This window comes from Orcinus orca, chromosome 8 (assembly GCF_937001465.1).
Source record: "Orcinus orca chromosome 8, mOrcOrc1.1, whole genome shotgun sequence".
Classification (NCBI taxonomy): domain Eukaryota; kingdom Metazoa; phylum Chordata; class Mammalia; order Artiodactyla; family Delphinidae; genus Orcinus; species Orcinus orca.
This window is the reverse complement of record NC_064566.1, coordinates 89,906,238-89,929,435: the sequence shown is the minus strand read 5'-3', so window position 1 is coordinate 89,929,435 and position 23,198 is coordinate 89,906,238.

Below are 23,198 nucleotides of genomic sequence, written 5' to 3'. Positions count from 1 at the left end.
AAGTTACCAGAAGGGAAAAAGGGGTATAAATAAAGTAGATACTGTTGAAGGTAAAAATTTGAGGCCATATAAATTATCACTATCTGTGCCCTACCTGCCCCCAGTGATCTGGGTAAAGCATATGAGAAAGAAGATCAACCATTCGGCACCCACTTCCATTTGCTGAGGGACTTGGTTAGACTGAAAGAGGCAAGCGATAGTTGGTGACTAGGTCTCCTGGGGTGTGTTTTTGAATGAAAGACATCTTAGCTAACACTTAGTAATGGACGGAACCCTGTAGGAAGCAGCTCAGACAGTCATTCGATACTTATTAGCTGCCCACATAACATAATACTAGTTGTCATGGCAAGTACTAAAGGATACAAAACTAAAAATCACAGTCCCTTCCTTCAAGAAATTCATAGGGTAGAGGTCAAGGTTTAAGGGAATTTATTGCTGCTAATGCCCTGGTTATAATTTACCAAGTGAGAAAGTTTCTTACCGACGTAAGGGCCCTTTCTGAGAATGAAATTCAGTAGCTGCTGGACACCACCTCCTCCACTGAATCCCTCCTCCTCCTCAACCCAACATTCTTCCCAGAGAGAATCTGTTCTTATTCTCCTTTTTCCTGGTTTCTCTTCCTCTCTCCAATAGGACAGTACTGACCATGGCTTGGCTGTGAAGCTGAGGTAAGCAGAACTAGAGAAAGGTCAACAGTTTGAATGTATCAAGAGGAACCAGAAGAAAAAGTAAAGTGCTGATCATGCTACAACCCTGCAGCTCACAGTGTCCCTAGGATCTTGAATGTTCAGTTCCCTCTGCCCAGAATGCCCTTCCTTTTCCTCTTCCCTGGTTAAACTCTACACAACCTTGACGTTTCAGCTGAGATGTTGCCTCCTGGTGAAACCTTCCTTTATCCTCCATCCCCCAAACTAGGCTATGTGCCTATCCAGCCTGCCTGTATCGTATTGCCTGTGATATGGTCTGTCTCATGTCTTGGACCAGACTGTGAACTCCTCTAAGCCTTGTCTAATCATTCCCTTCCTCACCTTTCACTTGTACAGAGCCACATGTGTTTCCCAGAGTGGACCAACTTAAGGAGTTTTGAACACTAAAACTTCTCCTGCCCACACTATAGGTATTGATTTAGACAAGTCCTATTCTACTTCTAGGACTCAGCCTGGATACCACCTCCTACAAGAAGTCCCCCCACCCCACCTCACCACCTGCTGACAAAAGAAACTAAGGCTGGGTTCACCTGGTGCTTCCCTATCTTGGCACCTAATAAATCTTATCTAAAATAGTCAATTTCCTTTTCTGTCCCTCACATTAAGCCCACTGAGGGCAGGACTTTCTGGTTCACTGTTGCATTCCCAGCACCCAGAATAGCTGGTGCTCAAAAAATGTTGAATGAATGAGTGAGAAACATTAAGTCATAATCCCTGGGGGGGGGGGGGGAAATAAGAAAATTGTTTCTCCATTCAGAAGTTTAAATTGATTGAGAGATTTAAAAATTAGGGAAATTAAATCATCAGAAAATGGTTACATTAGAAAATTAAACATGTCACACTCATGTTATAGCAGGTCGGCAGATAGAGCTTGTGTGAGCTGGACTACAGTGACGTTGGAGGCCTCCTGGAGAAGATGGGCTCTAAAGAAAAGGCAGGATTTAGACAGAGAAGGTAGAAGAAGTGGTAGCTGTTATTTTGAGATGCCAGAGAAGGCAGAGCTGGGGCTAAGATGCAGTCAGCTCTCTGGAATTTGCATGGAAATACTCACTTCCCAGCAGGTATCTTGAATATAAGCTGTCATGGTAATTAAATATCAGTTCTGACAAAATCTACATGTATTTTTGCATTGGCTTTTATATGTGATTGGCTCTTGTGTGAGGTAATTATGGAGACTTCTGGGTAACAAGAGAAACCAGTGACAGAAATGGTTTGTGTGGTAAGAACACTTGGAAGCCAGGCCCAGGGAACTTCTAGAGAGGGCTGGCCATGGGGTCCAGAGTCCTCAGCATAACCACGTTGTGGGTCGTACTCACTCATGTATGTTTGGCAGCCTCTCTGCCTGCCATGGGTATTTCCTTGTTATTAGCTGATTCATCCACTTAGAATGTGTCTTCTGGTATTTTAAGCAGCCAATTAATAATGATGGACCATTATTATAGGGGCTGGTCCTGTAAGGCAGAGCTCAGGGGAAGAAAATCCCCTGCCAGTTTCCCGGTTCTGTCCAAGGGAAGGTTTAGTGTTTGTTGGCTGGTTGTAGGCATAACTAGAAATGGGCTCTGGGGACCCCTCTGGGAGGAGGCTGAGTGCTAGATTACAAGTCCTTGTGCCACACGATAAAGCTAAGGAGAGCATCTCTTCGTGTTGTTCTCCCTACCATCTCTAAAAGCACTTAGCCCAGTGCTGACACTTTGAAGGTGCTCAATAATGTTTGATGAATTGACCTGGCCGGTGAGGGGCCGGTGGGGCTAAAGCTGCCAAAACCTGTATGGTTTGATGGGCAGAAGTGTTGATTCCCTTGGTTTTCATACCCTCCCTCCCAAATGGCCCAGTGTCACCACCAGTAGAGCTTTTTCTTTGGAGGGGGAGGTGAGAAAGGAGGGTCAATTGTCTCTGGAAAGTTATAAGTTCTTTATATTATTTGTAAATGGGCCTTTTGCAAACTTTTTCTTTTAGTCTGTGCCTCCAATTTTGTGTAATTTTGATGAATCTCTTAATCACAACTTCTTATTTTCTTGTTTCAGTGGACTTTTCTTATGGCTTTTGATTCTATTACTAACACTGGTCTAATTTTAAATGAGTCCCTTCTCTGACTTAGTAACTGCTTTTACTCATCTCTTGATGGCTCCCTAATGTCCCCCCTGCCCCCCTGCTCCTCCCTGCCCTGGTGTTATGTCAATCTCAAGTCTCTTCAAGCTCACACACCTACCCTAAGTAGAAGTTACTTTACCTCCTTTACTAAGAAGGCTGAGGCCACCACAGCTAGTTCTTCTTTTCCATGATTATACATGCCTGCCTCTATTCTCATGTTCTCACCTTGTCCAAAAAGAACTGTTCTTCCAAACTTCAAGGCTAAATCTTCTGAGCAATGCTCATGATTCCATCTCCTCAGTCTCCTTTGAGTTCTTGTTTCATTAGTTATCACCCTCCTCATATAATTTCTCCTTCCTATATGTCTGTCAACATATTCAGGTTACACCTACTGGAAAGCAAAGCAAAAACTCAAACAAGCAAACACAAGACCAGCTTGACCCTACTTCCCCTTTTGTCTTTCACTCTATTTTCCTCATGCTTTTCTATTTCAAATTACCAATCAGCTCATTAAGCCTCTACAATCCCACCACCAGCAACCTTTTTCCCTTTGCAGTCTGATTTGCATTTCCACTACCACAGAGAAAGTGTTCTTTGCAAAGCCTCTAGTGCTTGTATATTCACCATTTCTAACTAACCGCTTTGCACTTGGCTTTCTCTTGGATACTTGGACCTCATGGCCATGAATGTTAACGTGGGTGATCACTGTCTTCCCTTCCCTCTACTGACCTCCATTATCTCCTTCATTCATTGAAACCTGCACCCACTTCCCCCACCCCCACTGATTTATGGATACTGTCTCCATATGATTACCAATGACTTGCTGATTGCCAAATCCAAAGAGTAAACTTTGCTCCTGACGTAACTGGATCTTTCTACTCTATTTGACCCTTGGTCTCTTCTGCATTTGCAAGACACTCTACTCCACCCCCTTTGATTGTCAGCCTTGTATTCTCTGCTTATTCTGTCTTTGTCTCCTTTTGCTCTTTTTCTTCAACCTCCCCTTGAAATGCTGGTCTTCTCTGGAGTTCAGTTCTTGGCCTTTTCCCTTCTGACTTGATATGCTCTCCAATGATGACCTCACCTGCTCAGGGTCTAACAGGTGTCTCCCAAATCTGCACCGTCAAGCCCAGTCTCTGCCCTGAACTTCCTTCCAGACATCTTCTCCAGCTGGTGTCATCAGCTCCTTGATGTATCAAGTATGGACCCAGCATTTTCTCCCCTCAGCCTACCCCTCCTCACTTCCCTGTCTAGTGACTGACTCCTTCATCTGTGCAGTTCCAAGTCAGAATGTTTGGAATCCTTGTCACCCCCTTTCCTTTGTCTCTAATCACCATCAGTTACCAGTCCTATCAATTTAACCTACTGAGTATTTCTCAAAATCCTTCCCTCCATTCTCCCCAGAACTTCTGCCCCAGTTCAGGCCCTCATCATTTCTTGCCTGGATTCCCAATAGGTCTCTGGGCCCCTAGGCCTTCCTTCTCAAATCAGTCCTCCTCAGAGCAGGAAGATCTATTTTTAAAACATGTATCTGACCCTGTTCTTCTCCTGCTTTAATCACTTGGATAAAGTCCAAGCTGCTTAACATGGTGGAAAAGGCTTTCATGATCTGCTCCTGACAATTCCTCCACACTCACCTCCCACTGCCGCCCCCTCTAATCTCATCCTCAGTAACAGTGAGCTGCTTGTGGCCACGCCTCCCCCAGTTTACACTTAGCTTCTGCTGTGTTTTTTTTTTTTTTTAAATTGGAGTATAGTTGCTTTACAATGTTGTGTTAGTTTCTACTGTACAGCAAAGTGAATCAGCTATATGTATAACATATATCTCCTCTTTTTTGGATTTTCTTCCCATTTAGGTCACCACAGAGCATTGAGTAGAGTTCCCTATGCTATACAGTAGGTTCTCATTAGTTATCTATTTTATACATAGTAACAATAGCGTATATATGTTAAGTCTACGCTTTTGCTCATGCCGTCCCTCCTTCCTGAAATGCGAAGCCCTCCACCATTGTCTGGATGGGTCCTACTAGATAACCCTTAGGGCTTCCTTAATACCTAGTATACACCTTGATTACTGCACTTCCACAGTGTTTGATGGCTTTGACAGTTGTATCTTCTTTTTGTGTTTCCCAACTACCTTGGGTTGTCCCTTAAATGGAAATTTAAGTTTCCCGGATTGGTTTTGTCTAGCCCAGAAATCTATCTACTAGTAACAGATACCTTAAGGGATCCATTGTTAGAATGAATAGTTATCATCCCTGATACCTGTCTTTACTTTTTTTTTTCCTTCCCTCTCTAAAAAAAATGTATTATATGCTTATTATGTGCTTTGCTGGAAACTGGAAATCAATGACAGAATGGTGGAGCAGGTCTTTGATCTTGTGTTTACAGATATGGGGATCCCCTTGGTAGCCCTAATTTATTGGCTATTCTGCAACTCAAAAAGTTATCCTAATACATTTATATTTTCTGTCTCTATCATCTTTTGAAATGACAAATTCCATAAACTATTACGTATTATATGAAGTAAAGAACAGACTAGCATAGAAGTTAAGGTTTTAGATTTAGAAATATCAGAGTTCAAACCTGGCTCTCCCACATACTAGATATTTGACTTTAGTCTAATTAACTTCACTGAGCATCACTTTTCTATGAGTAGAAGGGAGAGAGTAAGAATACCTAACTCCAGGGCACTTCCCTGGCGGTCCAGTGGTTAAGATCCACGCTTCCACTGCAGGGGGCATGGGTTCGATCCCTGGTTGGGGAACTAAGATCCCGCATGCTGTGCAGCGTGGCCAAAAAACCCCAAAACCAAACCAAAACAAAAAACAAACGCAACTCCTAAAATACGTGACTATTTTACTTGATAACATTTGTGGAAACGAAACCAAAAACACTCAGCTTGGTGTCTGCCAGGTGGTAACTATTGCTATTATTACTCAAGTATTGCAGGGTGTGGTATAGGCAAAATCACAGGAATTAAGACCTTAGGCAAATCACTGAACCTCCCTTGCCTTTTGTAAAGTAGTCATCTTCTCCTCAGCCCTCATCCTTCTTAGAGAACTAACCCATCCCCAGTTCTTAGAGCAGCCCTTTGTGCTGTGCCTCTGCTTATCCTAACCACAGCTGATGGAAACAGAGGTAAACACTGGAATCCAGCTAAGCAGAATCAGATTCTCTTCCAGGAATCTGAGACTTGGATACTGAGACATTGACTTGGATGACAGGGGGAATATGAGGAGAAAGGTGTGTGGTGGAGATGGAGGTCAGAAAGCTAAAGCTGTGACTATAAGTCTGGGTTATGGGAAAGCCATGGAATATATATAGAGAGAGTAAGTGTGAAAGCAGAGGACAGAACTGGGAGGAACAAAAATGGGAAAGAGGTCATTCTGTCCTGAGGGACACACAAAAAATTTCAACACCTGAGATTCCAGTTTTAGGTCCCTTGTGTTCTGGCAAAGCCTTGTTTCCTATTTTTGTACATGAGTGAAATTGTTGTGTCTTCATATGAAGTCCCTTTCCTTAAACTGGCTTGAATGGGTCTCTGTCTCCAGCAATTAAGTGATCCTTAATCTCTAAGGTTGCTTCCAACTCAGAAACCACACACTATGGTTTTATTCCCCTTTTAATCTCCTATCTTAGAATTCGGTAAAAGAACATTTGGCAACTTTGGTTTAGATTGTTCTTTACTGTATGGATTTTGGTCATGTCTTCTTTATACCTACAGAGAGGAATCTTGAATTCTTCAAGTTTTTCCTCAAATGGAAGCTTCTTCCTCCTCCTTCTGGACCTCCTTTTCATAGCTCTCCTATATGGTTTTTTTTTTTTTTTTTTTTTCCCAAAGGAGAAAAAGTCTCAATTCTTACAGAATTTTAAGTTTAAGGGAAGTTAAGTTTAAAGCAAGGCTAATGCTTGGTATGATTTCAGCTACCCAATATTTTATAGATCTTTTGGGCTATAACAAGCAGACATGGAGCTCAGAAATAATCTTTGAGGAATCCAAGTTTCCTTCTTTGGATTGGGCTCCAAATCCTTCAATTTATTTAAATGTTATAGAATTTGTATCCCTAAACATTGCCCATATTAAAACAGACCTGTCACTTTTTTCTTAACCCTCTCTCATGAGTTGGTTGTATTTGCAAGTTTTAGCAACAGTATGTCAGAACACATGAAGGGAAGTACATTCAGCCCTGCAGTGGACAGTGCTCTGGGGTGCTTTTTCTGTGTTATCCAAATGGTAGCTTCATGTAACTATTTAAATATAAATGAATTAAAAATAAATAAAATTAAACATTCTGTTCTTCATTTTTTTCTAGCCACTTTTCAAGTCCTTAATAACCACTGTGGCTATGGGCTACTATATTGGATAGTACAGATATAGGTTTTCTCCATCATTGCAGAAAGTTCTATTGACAATGATGCCCAGAGGAACCTAGGATCCAGTTCAGGGAAGCCTGCAGTAGGGGATAAGTCCCACAGTTTAGAGTGAGTCCTGAGTAGAAGAGGCAAGATAGTGGTTCTTGGATCAGGTGATATTTGAGGACAATGTCTGTAGGTAGCATTGTCTTCAAATATCTGGTCTGGCCCAATCAACCAGCTGGACTTTAGAGACGGGACTCCAGTTCCTGAGGAGGAATAGTGTGTTAGCTGACATAATCTCATTGTCTATTAGTTCATAGTCTATTAGGTAAATCTAATCATTTGGCTCCAGCTTATCTTTAAGAGTGGCTTAGAAATGTAGAGGATCATATGTATATTTGGTTAACACTATCTCTACAACAAGTATAAAAAGCAAGGTAGCTCCCCAGCCCCATAAGTAATGGTTCTGTAAGGTAATGAAGGTAAGGACTTTCACTAAGCTCCTTGGGGACTGAGACTATACCAGCAGTCAATATGGCACCTAACACACAGCAGTACTTAACAAACAATTGCTGGACTGTGTTGACCTAGGTACAGAAGCTGGGGCCTAGGGTAGCCACTGGGTCTCAGAAAGAGGGAAGAACTGATGCTAAGGCCTAGGAGGTTGGGTTAGACTCCTTAAAGGCCCTCTGATTACAGAGGGATTTGCCCCAAAACTAGGACGGAGATTGCAGCTCAGGCCTCAGCTATGGGGAAAGGGAGACTGAGGGGACTGAGTTGGCAGCAGAGTTGTTGTGTTTTTGCCCATCCACACAATTCCTAAGGTCTCCCCCAGCCTAATCTCTTCAGCTTGGTACTTTACTTATGGGAATAATTTAATGTCAACTGCACATGGAGATTTTATTGGAAAGGCTCTTATCAAGATCATTAGTAAAAACCTAGCATGATCCTTTATATTTATCTCCCTGAAGAAGTGACTATCCATTTACCCTTATCCTTTATTTTCTGTTTCTGCACCCATTCCTTGCTCCCAACAAAGCCATTTTCCTCACGTACCCATCATGCCCTGATTTCTTATAGTCTTTGAAATGGAATCTTGCCAAAGGCTTGCTGAAAGTCTGAGTAGATTATATCCACCAGTTCCCTTATCTACATGCCTATTTATTCACTTCTAGAGCATCCATAAATAAACATTGGCTCTGTCCCAAGGTTCAACCCTTGGGGTTCTGTCCCTGTCTCTTTATTCTCTCTTTAACTGCCTCCTCTCCAGGGATGAGCTCTACAACTCGACCTCTTTCCAGGCTCCGATTCTGCATCTGCAACTGATGACTCCCTCCCTATGCATCTAAAGCTGAGAATAACACCTCTCCTCCCAAACTCACTCCCCCTCTAGGCTCTCCTATTTCTGTCTCTTGAATCATCAACTTTCTAGTCACTCAGGCTTAACACCATGACTCAGATCTGATTCCTCACTCTCTCGCCCTACACTCCCATCCCATATCTAATTAGTCACCAAGTCCTGTGCTTCCTTCGTCATGCCTCTCAGGTCTTCTCCCTGCTTTCCCTTTTGCACTGTCACCACTTAAATTTAGGCCCCTGTGGCTTTATTCTTGGAGTATTGCGGAAGTCGCTTTGCTATGCTTCATCTTCTACCAACTCATCTGACACTCATTTATATTAAGACCCTGGATTTGGAGACGTCTAGACCTGTATTCAAGTCCTAATGCTATCGTTTATAAGCTATGTGACCTTGGAAAAGTTACTTTACCTCCAAACCCCAGTTTTCTTATCTCCAAAATATAACTAATATTACTTAAGAAATCATGAAGTGTTGCCTATTTTATTGTGTACTAGGCATTGTCCTAGATATAGTAGACATTGTCTCATTTAATATCCCACAATAAACTTATGAGGTATTATTATTCTTCTTATTTTACAGATGAAGAAGCTCTGAAAAGTTAAATAATTTGTCTAAGTCCACATGGTTAGTAAGTATCAGAGCTCATGTTTAAATGTAGACAGTTTGATTCCACAATCTATACCTAACTACTATTATGCCTCCTAACATAATAGTGACTTAGTAAGTATTAGTTGTATAAATAATCAAAATCTAAAATGCAGCTTTGACCCTCCTGATAAAAAGTCTCCAGTGGCTGAACTTTGTTGAATAAAGTCCAATAAGTTTAAAATTGTGTGATGGTACCCACCCTCTAAAACTTTTCAATGTGTTCTCATCATGGTTATGATTTTTTAAAATCCATAACATATTGATGCTTCTGGTTATGATGCAGCACCATGTATTAGACTAACATTCCCAGTGAGAAGCATAAAATCTGGATAAAATTATAAAGTGGTTACTTGGAGGTATAAGAGAGCATTTAAGGTATCCAGAACATAAAGTGTTAAAATCCTAAATTCATAAATTTATAGTTTTAAATGAATATATTCAAAAACTAAGGCTTAAATTCAATTATCTAAGTATCCCTTCCAAAAAGTGCAGAAAAGAACAATAATTAATCCCAAAGAAAGTTAAAGGAAGAAAAAGTAAAGCGCATAAATCAATAAGTAGAAAATAAATGTACAATAAAGAAAATCAACAAAGTCAAAGTTTGGTTCTTTGAAAATCTTAATAAAATTGATAAAGTTCTAGCAAGACTGATCAGGAAAACAGGAGACAAGAAAAAAAACAATATCAGAAATAACAAAGGAAGCATTACTACAAGTTCTACAGATATTATAATGATGATAAGATGATGTTTTGAATGACTTTTAGCCAATAAATTTGAAAATTTAGATGAAATTGAAAAATTTTTAGAAAAAAAATAAATTTACCAAAACCACCATAAAAAATAGAAAATAGGAACAATTCCATACCATTAAAGAAATTAATCCTTATTTTAAATCTTCCATAAAGAAAACTCTAGTTCCAAATGACTTCACTAGTAACTTTAAAAAAAAATTTAGAAAAAAAAAAAACCTGCCAATTTAACTAGGTCTTTCAAAAAATAGAACAGAAAGAGACACTTCTCAACTCATTTTATTAGGCCAGCATAACTTTGATGCCAAAACTTGACAAGGATATTATAAAAATGAAAAATTACAGACTAATCTCCCTCATGAAACCAGAAGCAACTCTAATAAATAAAATATGAAAAAATTAATTTAGTGATATACGAAAAGAATAGTATGTCGTGGCCTTGTGAAGTTTGTTCCAGGAATTGAAGAATTGTTTAACATTAGAAAATCAATCAATGTAATTCATCATATTTATATAATAAAAGAGAAAAATCATATAATCATCTCAACAGATGCTAAAAAAATATTTGACTAATTTCAAAACTGTTCATCACAAAAAAAACCTCTTGGGAAATTAGAATAGAGGGAACTTCCCTTCCTGATAAAAGATGTCTTCTAAACTCCTACTCACTGGCGAAATATTGAAAGCTTCCTCCATGAGATAAGTAATGAGACAAGAATGTCTGCTATCATTGTTTCTATTGAGCATGTATTGGATATATTAGACAGGGCAATAAGACCATGAAAGAAATAAAAGTATACGAATTGAAAAGAAAGAAAACAGTCATTATTTGCAAATGACATGATTGCTATGTAGAATTTCCATAAGTATATACAAATAAATTTTTAGAATTGATAAGTAATTTTAGCAAAATCTTAGCATTTCCATATACTAGGAGAAAGCAATTAGGGAATGAAATTAAGGAAAGATGCCACAAAGTCAAATCACTATGTAATACAGCTGAAACTAACATAATATTGTATATCAACTATATTTTAATTTAAAAAACACAAAAATAAAAAGCAAAAAAGAAAGATCTTGTTACAGTAGTATTAAAACTATCGATAACTAGAAATAAATGGAATCAAATCTAAAGAAAACTACAAAACATTGTTTAGAGTAAAAAAGAAACCTAGTGAATAGAGGAATGTTTTCATATTGAAAGAGTCAATATTATAACCTTGTCAATTTTCCTTAAATTTACTGATAAGTTTAATGCAATTCCAATCAAAATGCCAGTAATATTTGTATGTGAAAATTGACAGGCCGATTCTTAAATTTACATTGAAATGCAAAGCCAAGACTAACTGACAATCTCGAAGAAGATCACAGTCGAAGAAGAGGGTTGGATATCAAGACTTATTATAGGAGTAAAGTAATTGAAAGAATATGTTATTGGTGTAAGGATAACCAGATAGAACACTGGAATAGATTGGAGAGTCTAGAAACAGACCTACACAAATGTTGTTTCCTGATTTATGGCACAAGTGCTTTGTTATATAAAGTATAAAAGATGGTCTTTTCAATGAATGGTGTTAGGTCAATTAATTAGATATGTATATAGAGAAATGAATCTTGACTTTCATCTTCACTAAACATGAAAACCACTCCAAGAAGGACAATAGACCTAAATGTGAAATGTAAAATGATAAAGATAACATAGAAAACTATCTTCATAACCTGATGTAGGAAAGAATTTCTTAAGAGACACAGAAAGAACTAACCATAAAGGAAGAGATTAGTAGATAGTTTATTATTAACATAATTTACTTCTTTACACATATATACACATATGACAAAAAGTCCTTTTATAGAATGTTTAAATGATGTCAAAAAAGAAAGAAAGAGTGAGAGAATGAGTGGAAGAATGAAAGAGAAAGGGTGAGAAGGAGGGAGGAAGGGAAGGGAAAGGACTGAAGAAAGAAAAGGAGTGAAGGACAGGAAAGACAGCCTTCTTCCTAATGGGTAAAAGCTTGAACATGCACTTATATTCTTTTTTTTTAATATAAAAAGAGAATATTTAAATGCCCAATATGCAAAAGTGCTCAACCATTCGGAATGCACAGAAATACACAAATTAAGACCACAATAAAACATCACTATATATGCAAGATTATTTACAATTTATTAAAAAAGAGACAATATCAAGTGTTGGCTTGGCATAGATATGTAGTAATCTCATATACTACTGATGAGAGTATAAATTGGTACAACCACTTTAGAAAACTTTTGGGCAGAATCTACTGTAGCTAAATAGATGCACAACTATAACCCAGAAATTCTAAATTTAGATGTATCACCAAAATGAAAAATAAAATAAAATAAAATAGCATATACGTAAAAAAAAAAGACTACAAGTTTGTTACTAGCATCTAACTACTTCCATAATTTTTTAATCACTGCGAACAGAATCTCTGTATCCATTAAGCAATAACTCCCCTTCCGTCTCTTGCTAGTCTCTCAGATCTGCTTTTTGTCAAGGATAAGAACTTCTTTCTGTATCCATGAATTTGCCTTTTCTAGGTTTTCATGTAAGTGGGATCATGTCTGGCTTATTTCACTTAGCACAGTGTTTTCAAGGCATGTTGAATGCATGTTGATACGTGGAGCTGTGGTTCATTCATTCCTCATTGCTATATAGTATTCCATCCAATGAATATACTACATTTTCTTTATTCTATTGTTGATGGAGGGTTTTTCTCTCAGCTTGGAACCATTGGAAACAATGTTGCCAGGAACATTCTTGCAGCCTATTGATATTCATATGTTAGAACAGTGCTAACTTTGTGAAAAATACCTAGTACTTAGGTTGGGTGTCATTTCCTGTAAGCTATTCTTCAATTTAAAAGTTTGTTTTAAAAATAGTGAGGAGTAGGGGGAGGAGGAGAGAAAAAGAGAAAAAGAAAAGTCAGAGCATGACCTCTAAGGCCCTGTGAAGTCTGAAGTTACAAAATCTCCCTGGCGATCTTGGAGTACTGGCTCAACAAGGCTATTTTGGTTTCTTGGTTTTTGGGCCAGGAAGATGGATGGTGCCTTCCTCAGGACCTTCCTGGCAGGGACGGGAGTGGTGGAGGTGGAGGGCTAAACCAACAGGCTAACATGGTCTCTATATTCTGAGCCAGCCCACAGGGTGGTTTCACTAATCTTTCTGTAACCCCCAGGGCAGTATGGGGAAACAAGACCGACACAGCACATTTCTATGGTTCCCTCCAAAGCTCCCTGAGGATGTTTGTCTAGGACTCTCCGTGCATCTGAGGGAACCCAGGGAGCTAGCAGGGCCTTCCCTGTTCCCAGTGAGTTGCTGGCCAAGCTTCATTGGCTTCCACTTGGGGGGCAGCGGGCACATGGGCACCAGGAGGGCTCCGTTAGTTTCTGTCTTCCCTAGACTGTGCTGAGTCGAGAAAGAGGCCCGGCCTCATCATCCACTTCCTTTTCCTGTTTCAGTCACGCCTGCCTTCCGTTCCTCACCTATTTCTTGTCTCTTCCCACCTCAGGGTCTTTGCATGTATCATTCCTGCTGCATAAGATACTTCTGCTTCTCTTTTTAGCCTGACTCCACCTCTTCCTTCAGATATCAGTCAATTCCCACATCTTCAGGAAAGCTTGCTCCTCTTGGCATCTGACAAACACCATCACCTCATCATACTCTTATTGTAGCATTTACCGCAGTTTCAATCGGTGAATATTCAATTCATTTCTGATTCTCCCTGTAGATTACAAGCTCCATGAGGGCAGGACTGTATGGCTTTTGTTCATCATTCAAATCTGATGGCTAGCACAGTGCCTAGCAAAGAGTGAGTGAATAATTGAATGAGTGAATGAATGGATGGATGAACGAATGGGTGAGTGAATCCAAGGCTCTCCAAAAGAAGCCTGCAGTCACAAATCCAATTGCCTGCCTGATACAAGCCCTCATTCCTGTTTCTTTAACTTCCCTCTGTGTGGGGTCACACACCTCTCCCCCAACACACACACACACACACACACACACACACACACACACACACACACACTGCTTATAGGTGGGATCACAGAAAATTGCAAGGGGCTCTCCCTGCATGCCAGAAGGGAGGGGCAGGAATGGGGGCAGGGCAAGCTGATTGTGTTTCTCTCAGAGGGGCTGCTTGACTGATCTCCTCTGCACTCACCGGCCTGGTGGTTATTCCTGTTGCTCTAGCCCAGGCAGGATGCGCCAAGAACCTTTTCAAGCTGCGACTAGGACAGCTTAAGTGAACTCCAGGCCACTCCTGAGTGATTGGTGTGATGGCAACTCAGCCCTGCCATCAAGCTCCGGTCTCTCCAGGGAACGAGTTTGCTGTTCAGGGTCATGGTTTCAGCATTCCAGTCAATTTTCCACTCATCACATGGCCCAGTGGACAGGGATGGAGAGCCCAGCATCCCAGCCTCTAGTCCCACCCCTTCCCATCCCCCACCTCCCCCAAACTGAAGGGGTTTCTGAAAACAAAAGCTGGAACATTAAGGATCAGAGGAGCTAAACAGAGGCAATTTATAAACTGCTGTGCAAGATGGGGGTGATGGGCAGGGGTGACGCCAGGGTCCTGTCATCCCTGGGCAGGTGGGACCTTCCAGAGGCCATCTACCACCTTTCTGATTCGAGGCAGGACTCTTCCTCCCTCACCCTGAATGACAGATGTGTATGTGTCAAACTCTTTGCTCATCCTTTCCAGAGGTTTTCTAGAAAGTTTACTTCTTGTAGCTAAACTAAATTTCTTTTGCTTCATTTAAATGTTGACTCTGGTTCTTCCATTCCGGAAACAGGGAACGGTTGTGTCAACTGCCTTCATTCAATCATGCTTTCATTCACTCAGCACATACTTACTGTGTGAATACTCCGTGCCAGGCCCTGTGTTGAGCACTTGGTGGCAACGCCATGGGCACGGTCCCTGCCCTCACGGAGTTTCAGGTTAGTTGACAATAAGCTGGCAGATACTTACAAATTGTAACAAATGGGGTGAGGAGGAAAAATTAGCTGTGGGCACGGAGGGCAACGGGTGGGGGAAGGGAGGAGGCCGATGGGGGAGCTGCTTTAGATTCGGTGGCCAAGGAAGACCTCTCTGCAGAGGTGCTACCTACCCCGAGAAGGAGCCAGACACCAGGTCTGAGCAGCATGGGGAAGAGCATCTCTGGGAAAAGGAGCAGCATGTGTGGAGATGCTGGGCCACAGAGTCAGTGCCCAAAGGGGAGCCTGGTCCTTCTGCCGAGGACGCAGTGTACCCTCCAGCCTCCAGCTCTTTGACTTCTCACCACTGAGGAGCAGGGATCCCTCCTCCACACAAATGCCTCTTTCTCCTCCAGCAGAAGCCTCGCGCCAGCCTACCCAGCCCTGCCAGCAGAGTCAGCTGATTGCTGGGCAGTTACAGTCAACAAAGAGGGAGAGAATTAGGAACAGGAACAATTCCCACCAACGTCACTGAGGTCATCTGACTTGGGGGGCAGGCTGCGGGGAGGACATTCTTTCTGCTTCCATTTCTCCCCACATTCCTGGGGGAGAGGAGTGATACTAATTGCCGCTACCACCACACCTGCTTGCATTCCTGTGGCATTTCACCGTTTATAAGATGTTCTTAGGTGCATTAGCACGTGTGGTCCACCCAACACCTCCATGAGTAAGATATACAGGACTGAGCACCCCCATATTCTGATCAGCATATCCACAGTTGCTTAGGGTGTCAACTTTCCTTCATTCCACTCTGCCCCCTAAAACCCCCTTACTGTACTTCTTTAATCTTTGCTGGCCTCTCCCCTACTCTCTCCCTTTCCCTCTCGAGAGAAGGGCAAAAGGGGTCAGAGGACTGGCAATAGGTTGGATACAGGATGGTTTGTGCCCGTCTATGTAGCTGCTGTTGGCTGCCGGCTTTTTAACCATTCCCCTTCTCTCTTGCTGATAGACTTCTGGTTTTTGTTCAGGTGGAAATGTCCCCAGCCCCAGGGGATGAATCATAATTGATTTAAGCCACTCTTGGGAATCTGATCCCTGTTGATAGTAATTGACCCAGGGATGGGCATGGGACCTAGTTCTGGCCAATGAGATGTAAGTAAATGACTGGAGGATTATGAGAAAGATTTTATTGTCTGATAATAGGAAAGCTAAAGGGGGGAAAAATCCTTCCTTTACCGCTGCATTCTTCTTTTTGGGTTGGGACACTGAAATGTGGGGATGTGATTCTGGAGCTCTGGTAGCCATCTTGTGATGATGAGGGCAGCAGAGCAAAGGAGGGATTGGGCCCGGTGAAGATATCAGTTAGCTCTGAGCCAACCCTGGGGCCACCTATCTCTAGGCTTCTTATAAATAAGGAACACATGTCCTTGAGGTTTAACTCTTTAAATCCTTGTTACTTAGGGTGTGAGTCCTGGACCAAGCGTATCAGCAGCATCTGAGAGCTTGCTAGAAATGCAAACTCTCAGGTGTCACTTCAGACCTACAGAATCAGAAAGTGCATTTCGGAAAGATCCCTTAATTGACTCATGCATATTAAAGTTTGAAAAGCACTGTTTTAAGCCAGTTTAAGTCAGTCAGATGTTTCTGAAACTGGAGTCCAAAATGCTGACATAGAAACCCCCAGGCTCAGGTTTTCTTAGGATCCTAGGGACGTTCATTTGATCCCCAGATTCTAGAGGCAGGTGCTCACCCCCGTGTCTCCATGTGGGTCTGAGCTCCAGGATGGGCAGGTGAGAGAGGCCATTACAACCCTTGGTGCTGCCCTGGAGATCAGTCAGGGGTGCCTCAGGGAAGGGAGAGTGACCACAGCTGAGAGGAACCCCCCAGGCCTAAAGGGAAATTTCTGGGCAGGTTCACAGCCATGATGCAGGGTGAGGAACCAGTGATGTCCCTTTTCCTGAACAGAATGGGCTGAGGGGAGGGCAAGGGAATCGGTCCAGAAGGTCTGCAGGGAACCTGTTGGAATGTACGCACCTCACAGGGACTGTGGGAGGAGCCAGTGTTGGGAGGGGGACCTCTGGGGGGCCACTGCCGCCCAGGATGGGCTGGTTGGCCTGGCCCAGTGAAGATGGCCTGGTTTCCTTTTTGGAGGTGCTTGCAGATCCAGTTTTGGAAACTGGTAACTTTCCAGCCCTTGGGTACACCTGCATTTTCAGTTCTGTTCTGCACCCCAGTAGTACTGCCTGACTTTGTGGGTCTTAGATGAAGAATTTCCATCTACTTTCTCCTGCACAGCTGGGCAGCAGAATCCACCTTGGGAGATGGAGAATGGGTCCAACTCCTAAGGAGTGGGAGGCAGCATCTAGCTGTACTTTCATGACACAGTGGGGGAAACCTCAGTGTGCGGCCCAGGCCCTCTGACTCACAGAGGCGATACCGTTCACCTGCCGTCCGCCTAATGGATTGTGCGTCAGAGTCCCCTTCCCCCTCCCTGACTGCTCTATGTGGCACATAGGATGTGTTTATCCTGGGACTCCATATATCAAGGTAGTTTCTTAGCGTACGAAATGTGCAGTCAGGCATAGCTGGTGGGAATCTGAGCTCTATTGATCATCAGCTGCGAAGCGTTGGGCAAATTAACCTTTCTGACTCCCGGCTTCTCCATCTCTGAAATGGGAGTCACAGTACCTACCTCCCAAGGTTGGTATGAAGACAAAACGAGAGAGTCTGTGCTTATCCCTCAGGAAGCACCCAAATGGAGGCTGTCCTTATTCATATTCCATGTGTCTCTGAAAGTGGCATCTTGGTGAGCCTGAGGGCCCAGGAGCCATGGCGTGGGTCAGGGGAGGTGTGGGTGCAGCACAGCGGGCGGTCTGGGATGTGGGCACCGGAGCCTGGATTCCCAGGGGGCCCTCATCCCAACCACCTGACTGGAGACACAGAGAGAGACACAGAGAGAAGTCAAAGCTTCTTTGCTGTCCCAGAAACGAACTCCCTCAATGTGGCCCCAACCCACCCAGCTGTGAAACTGAAATCATTACCTGTTTCCTCACAGTATCCTTGCCTGGCTCTCTCATCCTTCTTTTTTTAAAATTAATTTTTATTGGAGTATAGTTGCTTTACAATGTTGTATTAGTTTCTACTGTACAGCAAAGTGAATCAGCCATACATATACATATATCCCCTCCCTTTTGGATTTCCTTCCCATTTAAGTCACCAAAGTGCATTAAGTAGAGTTCCCTGTGCTATACAGTAGGTTCTCATTAGTTATCTGCTTTGTACATAGTATCAGTAGTGTATATGTGTCAATCCCAATCTCCCAATTCCTCCCATCCCACCTTCCTCCCTTAACCCTTTGGTATCCATACATTTGTTCTCTATGCTATTATAATTGAGGCGCTATGAAGGAAAGGCACCTAAGAATGATGCCTGCTTTCTCTCATCTCTCATCCTTCTTGAAGCAGGTGCATGTGTGGGGGGCCACGGGGAAGGCAAGGGAACTGCCCTCAGCCCTGTGTTCTGCCTGGGGCCCCTCAGAATCACCCTCTGTCTCCCACAGTGAGCTCTCTGCTGCAGCACCCTCTCGCTCCCCTGTGGTTTTCCTTCTTTAGGCAAGGACGTCTGCACCATCCTCCACCCACCTGCAGCTGCCCCCTCCCGTGCACACACAGATCTACTCGCTCTACTATTAGGAGTCACGTGCCTGGTACAAGGCAGGCACCACGCTAGGTGCTGGGGCACAAGGTAAACCCGATGTGGCTCCTCAGTTTATTCAGTGGTCTGCCAGACCCTGGAGGGTTCAGGGTGTGGCTGGGTCTGATGAACTGCTGGGTCAATGGGTGGCCGCCTCCCCTGGTGGAGAAGGGAAAGGGGAGACCCTCTCAGTTTCAGTGGACCCCAGCATGCTGTGGGAGTGTAGGATGGTGCTGCAGCCTTGGATGCTTGGGGTCCTAGCAGGAGGCATGGGAGGCGCTGGAAGGAGGGAGCCACCCCCTTGTGTGGTTCAGGGGGCTGTGAGAGGCAGAATGTGAAGACACTGTGTGCAGAGCTGAGGCCCCCTGGGAACTCCCAAAAATAACCAGAGAAGATGTTGCTGTGTGTGAAGGGGGCTGACATCTTGCAGTCCTGGAAATCAGCATGCCCTCGGGCATCCACACCGATGTGTCCTTCTGTGTCCCACAGGCTGCAGAAGCCTGGGTGTCTCAGTCTGCTCGGGCTGCCATAACAAAGTACCATGGATGAGGTGGCTTAAACAACAGATGTTTATTTCTCACAGTTTGGGAGGCTAAGAAATCCAAGATCAAGCTGCCAGCAAATTCAGTTGTCGGTGAGAGCTCTCTTCCTGGCTTGTGGATGGCCGCCTTCTCACTGGGTTCTCATACGGCAGAGAAAGAGAGAGAGACAGAGACAGAGGGAGAGCATTCTCTGATCTCGCTTCCTCTAATAAAGACACTAAATCCCATCATGGGGACCCCAGCCTCACAAACTCATTTAAGTACATCCCAAAGGCCCCACCTCCAAATATCATCACGCTGGGGGTTAGGGCTTCAACATGAGTCTTGAGGGGACACAAACCTTCAGCCCATCACACTGGGGACATGTGGGTTGCCCTGGAATAGAACCTCGTTGCATTCAGAGCAGACTCACCTCCCAGCTTCTGTTTTCCCCTCTTCCTCCATCGCAGAGTGGCCACACGTTGGTGGCATAGGGGGCTTGATTCCACCTACCTCCAGAAATACTCACCCAGGAAGCAGAAATCTGCACACAGTGGAATCCTGCCCTTCTCTAGGGTGGGGCAGCTCTAGCAGAACTTGCATGCCCACACGCGTGTTCAGAAGGCAACTGTCTCGCATCTCCTCCAGGTGTGTTCCCCCAAGTCCCCTTTGCTTCTAATCCCCAACCTGACCCTCCTGTGACTCTGTTCTGGAAACAAAATATGTATCCTCGAAGGGCTGGGGCTTTTGGAACAGGATTCCTCTGGATGACACTCCTGGGGTTCAGTCCTCCTCCCTGCCCCTTCTCTAGCTACACTTTCTCCCTAGTTGATCTCATCCAGTTCCATGACTCCCAAATCCAACCACTTACATTGATGTCTTCAGTTGGATGTCTAATAGGCATTTTATTCAGCTTCACAGAGCTCTTAATTGCACTTCTCCACCCCAAACTGTTCCTCTTGTTCTTCACCACAGCAATGATTACTACCCCATTTATCCAATGGCTCAAACAGAAACTGTGCAGAAATCTTAGATACCTCCCTTTCTCTCATCCCTCACATCTAATTCATCAGCAAGTGCTGTTGTTTCCACCTCCAAAATATCTCCTGGACCCTAGTATCTCCTCTTCACATCTACTGCTACCCCCCTTGACGAAACCTTCACTGTTCTCCCCTGAGCTCTGTAAGGACCTCCTAGCTCGTCTCATTCCTTCCACGCTTGCCCTGCTTCAATCCATTCTCCTAATAGGATTCTAGAGCTTTTTTTTTTTCTCCTTTGGCAGTGCTGTGGGCCTTGCGGGATCTTAGTTCCCCAACCGGGGATTGAACCTGTGCCCTCAGCAGTGAAATTGTGGAGTCCTAACCACGGGGTCACTAGGGAATTCCTCCTCCATCCCGCCTGCCTCTCTGTGCTGTTCCTCCCTCAGTCTCCCTTCAGCCCTCCACATGCTCACTGCCTAGAATGTCCTCCTTCCAGATCACCGTGTGGCTGACTCTTTTATACCACTTGGGGTTCAACTCAAATGCCCCCCACTCACAGAGGCCTTCCTTGAATCAAATTTAAGTAGACCCCCCATGCCAAGTCAGCCACTCTTTAATTCATCTCCCTCTTATCTCTGAGTCATTTATTATTATGTGTGATTATTTTATTTAATTATAGGTTATCTGTGCCCCCCCAATTAATCATCAAAGATCCAGTACCTGCGCTCAATAAGTACACTCTCTCTCCAGCATCTAGAACAGGTAGAACAATGAATAGTCCACACACATTTGGTGAATGTATACATGAAGGAAGGAATGGATCCTGTGGACACTTTTTAGAAGTTGTTTATTGTAGTAAGACGAGACTAGAAGAAAAGGCTCAGTGCCAGAAGGACCTTCTTCTAACAAGAGTTTTCACCTCTTGTGCATTGTCTGTGTGACAGTTCTTCACATGTACAGTCTCACTGAATCTTCAACAGTCCTAAGATGTATACACTATTATGGTTTCTCTGTTATGTATGGGAAAAGTGAGATGGATAGAAGTTTAAGAACTGGCTCAAGCTCACACAGCTAGTGAACAGTATAGATGGTACACAGCCTTCTCCTTCATCTGACTCTCAAGGAACTTTCTCCGGCCCCATTCATGTGCCTCCTTTGTTGGGGGGAGTCAGGGAATGCCATAACGCCAGCCTTGGGGGATGCTAGCTTCTGCCCCAGGAACAAAGAGGACGGTGAGTCTTGCCTTCTAAATGTCTTGTGGGAGGCCCTAAGGTCAGGGAAGCTCTGCAGAGCCACTCTGCTTTTCCTGAGCTTTGTACAGTGGAGAACAGCTAAGCTGCTATTATTTCCTTTTCCTACAGATGTGAGGCAGCCACACAGATATGAGGACAGCAGGGGAGTTAAGAGACAGTGATTCCTCAAGTGGAGGAATGGATGAAATGACTTCTTCAGAGCCATGTTAGTCAGCTAAGTGTTGATCCTGTGAAAAGCAAGCACATATAAATCTGCACTGAGGCTCCAGAAATTTCACCAGCTAGCTGTAGAGAGATGACTAGGAGATTGACCGCCTGCCCTTGGGCCATCTCAGTTCTGCTGCTGCTAGGGGTTTGGCAGGTGCCTGTGACCTTGGAAGGGGTCCTCGGGGTGCATTCAGGAAACACTACATTGAGTAATGGAAGCCTCCGTCAGAGACCGTGATAGATCTGTTTTCAGCTGCTCCCTGTTGGGGTGTGATTGGTACCCCAGGAGCCTGTATCCCTTTTCTTACTTATTGAATGTGGATGATGGATTTTTGACAAGATTCATTTTGACCTGAATGCTACTGAGCTAAATGAATCAACATTGTCAATTTCTCTGCCTGGTCCTGAAGAATAGTTACGTGGATGGGGACATTTTTCTTTCAATTGGAGTATTTTAGCTACTGTGGCTGCCCAGGGAAGGCCTCCCTGTGCCAGCTCCCGCCCGCCGCCCTGCAGCCTGCCTTTCTGGAGGTACGGAGGGACAGTCTCCCCTGCCCTCACCGGTTCCCGGGTTAGGCCCACCGTCTGTGCCCATTGGGCTGCACACTGTGGAGCACCTCTCGTGATGCTCTAGCCAGAAACGTGCGTCGTCATTGGGCTTGGCTGGGTGATGAGAAGGGAGAGTTTTGTCTCATTTCTTTCTCTCATAGCTGTGATTCCTGAATCGGCACATTACTTACTTTACCACAAACCTAATAAGTATCCCATCTTTAAGGCACTGCAGATGTATAGCTACTAGCTTCTCGGGATGGGATTTTCGCATTCATCTTTTTGCTCTCAGTCTAAGCAGATATTCATATGAACGGTCCTAAGGCACCTCTGGGCTCCTGCCTCTCTCTGCCTTCCCCAGATTCTCACAGGTGCGTCCACCACTGGGCTCACTGGCAGGGTCAGGTTCCTGGGTCCTGACTGTGGGGGGCGGGGGGCTGGGCAGGGGAGGGAGGATTTGGGGGTGGGATCTAGTATTGCTCTCGGCCTCCTCTGCGTCTGACAAGGGGTGACCCTGAGAAGTGGGCATTGTTGCATTATATTATTCATAATGCTTATGCTACTCCATAAAATAAGTTAGATTATTGGGATAATTCACACAGGAGAACCACAATTCAATGCTGAAGACTCTGTGAGGAGCTCATCATCTGTTGCCTCTGGTTCATAGAACAGCCCTGCAGAGCACCGTGAGAGACAGATGCAGGTGAGCCAACTGGGGCTCACGGAGCTTCAGGGCCTGCTCGAGAGCACCCAGCCATCCGGGGGTCCAGGGACCACTGTGCTCTGTCTACAACGTCCCATGCTCTGCCCTCCAGTGGAGACTAGAGCTGAATCACACACGTCGTCAGACAGGGCAGGACCACAGCTGGACTCTGCTGTCGAGTGGATGCCCATCACAATGGATACCAAGGGGACCAGGACCAGGCTTCCTGGGGGGACCCCGAGGCACCTGCTGGGTTCCCTCGTCCCTGCCCTTGCTCTGGCCCATCACCACCGAGCTCTCCTCCAGAACCTGCCCTTCTGCTGGGCCTTGGGGTAAGGGTGCTGGCTGATCCCCCATCCCCCGAGCCTCTTGGCAGGCTTGGTTCTAGCTCTCAGATCGCCTCGTGGCTCCCTCATTCCTTAGCCCATTCTTAACTTG